General features: G+C 52.6%; 1 long non-coding RNA gene across 1 annotated transcript; it reads right to left on the bottom strand.

Moving 5' to 3' along the window:
• Positions 1-392: 392 nt before the first annotated feature.
• On the bottom strand, positions 393-2232 carry LOC131382814 (uncharacterized). Its single transcript, XR_009212400.1, has 5 exons — positions 1971-2232; positions 1079-1117; positions 769-816; positions 596-680; positions 393-502 (listed from the first exon to the last, which is right to left on the bottom strand). It is a non-coding gene; the product is annotated as an uncharacterized LOC131382814 (long non-coding RNA).
• Between the last annotated feature and the right edge of the window lie 13 nt (positions 2233-2245).

Raw genomic sequence — 2245 nt, 5'->3', positions numbered from 1 at the left:
TATTATCATAGTATGTACACAAACACGCACACACACACACATTTCCCCTCTCTACAGAAATGGTAACATACTGAAGGTACTCTTCTGTACCTTCACAGTACAAGTACCCAATACCCCACCTAGGACTTGCCCAAGACCACAGCCAGGTAAGGGTGGGGCAGGCACTTGGCCTCCAAGCTCTGTGTCCAGTGCTCGCTCCCCAGTGCCCCCCAACTCACCCACAGCAGCTGACTCAGCCCCATGCTGCCTCTAACAACCATAAACAAAAGCAGCGAGAAATGGCCATGCTGCCTTCTGGGCAGGACACTCCATCCTGCAGAAGGGACTTTTAGGCTCACTCCTCCACCTGTGAAGCCGGGCACCCAGGGGACGGGGCAGGTGGTTGGACTCACCCCATCCAGCTTCTTATTCTGTGTGGCGGCGGCAGCAGAGAGAACCCGCTCTAATTCTTCTTTACGCTGCAATGAACATTGCAGCTGGCCTGCCAGATCCTTGGACTGATCTGTAATGAGAGTTGAGATGGGGCCCAAAGGACTCCCCCTGAAGACCTGTCAAAGTGCCAGGTTGAAGGATGTCAGGGTGCCAAGATTCCCACCTTCAAAGTATTTGAGAGAACGTTTTGTGTGGAATATGTCCGTATGCAGTTTCTTTTTCTCGGTGTTCAATATGTTGATTTGAACCTTTGGGAGAAAAACCAAGCAAGTGCTGAAACAGAAGGAAAGAAACATTCTCGGGAGGACAGGAGGAAACTTCACACCCTCCACTCACTTCTAGCCCCCTTTTGGCTTGGTCTCTCCTGTTGTTTTCTTTCTTTTCCTGTAGGAAGAGGAAGACAGAGCTCTTACCAGGGGGAGGCAGAGACGGCACAGCAAGAGACATGCCCCCAGAATGCCACCAATGCCCCAGGACAGGCCCACCCATGGGACCAGGTTATGAGAGGCCCTGTGGGGATGGGGTGGAATGTGAGGAGTGAGCCTTCTTCCCCAGGCTGCGAGTGGGTGAGATGAGACTGAGGCCTCTATGTCTGAGTGCCCCCCAAACCCAGCAGTCATGTTGCAAGGAAAGGAAATCACGTTACTTTTTCCAGTTGATGTTCCAGGTCTTTCTTCTGTTGTTTCTGTGGGGAGAGTCAAATGAAGGTGATGGAGCGTGGCCCCCTCAACTCTATTCCCCAGACCAGGAAGCGGTAGGCAGGGGCCAGGAATGGATTTTAAAGGCAAAGTTCTCAGACATAATGGGAACATGAACCGGTAAACTCTCCTCAAGCTCCCAAGGACAGAGGATTTGTGTCTTTGTTGGCTTTTGCCCACAGCCACAGAACTCAAAGTCTGAATCAGGACTCTCTTGAGAGGACAGTAACATAAACCCCTAGAGATGGAGTTTGAGAAAGGCCCCTCCTTCTGGCAGCTTGTGATTTAGAAAAGTGCGTTCATTCAGTAAATATTTACTGAGCACGTATGGGCCAGGTACGGTTCTTCACAGCAGATATAGGATGGAAAAGGACAGACAGGAGCCCTTGGCCCTGAGGTTTCCATTCTAGGGAGTCTTTAAATCTCGGACTCTCAGAGCTAACAGAGACCTTTGATACTCACTACCTCCTCTGGAAACACAAGCCCAAAAAGGAGAGGTGGCTTGTCCAGAATCAAAGATCAAATTGGGGACTGAGTCATAGCAGAAATACAGGGCCCCTGACAACCAGTCAGGCTAGCAATTCCCCGACAGGCAACAACCCCAGGGCGTGTGTAGCAAGGACTCCAGCAGGGGTGTCTGGAGAGGAGAGAGTCGGCAAAGAGGGCAGCAAAAGAAGAGCCACGCTGCATGCTCTGGGGTCCCTCCAGGTGAGGCCTGGGCACCCCAGCTCCCTATTTACCCTTGGCACCAGGGGCCCCCAGCTCTTTCTTCAGGGCCCTAAGGGGAAACCCAGCCCAGGATTGGCAGCATGGAATCAGGGGACCCCACTGAACTCTTACCAAAGATTTGATGGTGTTCTTCAGTTCATTGATTTTTATGGACCTTGAATCCCGGACTACTGCCGGTTCTTGGCACGGGCTCTGAGGTGCATGCAGAGAGGAGGAGGTGGAGCAGGAGTTTGGGGAGAGGTAGAGAGAACAATCATTAGGGCTGGGGTGTGTGGGCTGTCTCAGCTGGCAGAGGGGCACCTAGTCCCCGCTGTGTGAGGAGGTTGGAGGGCTGGCCTGCAGGGTCACTGCACCTTCACCCAGAGCCTCTTACCTCCAGATCCTTC

Source organism: Hylobates moloch, unplaced genomic scaffold, assembly GCF_009828535.3.
Source record: "Hylobates moloch isolate HMO894 unplaced genomic scaffold, HMol_V3 SCAFFOLD_10637, whole genome shotgun sequence".
Lineage (NCBI taxonomy): Eukaryota > Metazoa > Chordata > Mammalia > Primates > Hylobatidae > Hylobates > Hylobates moloch.
This window is presented reverse-complemented; position numbering and strand designations above follow the sequence as displayed.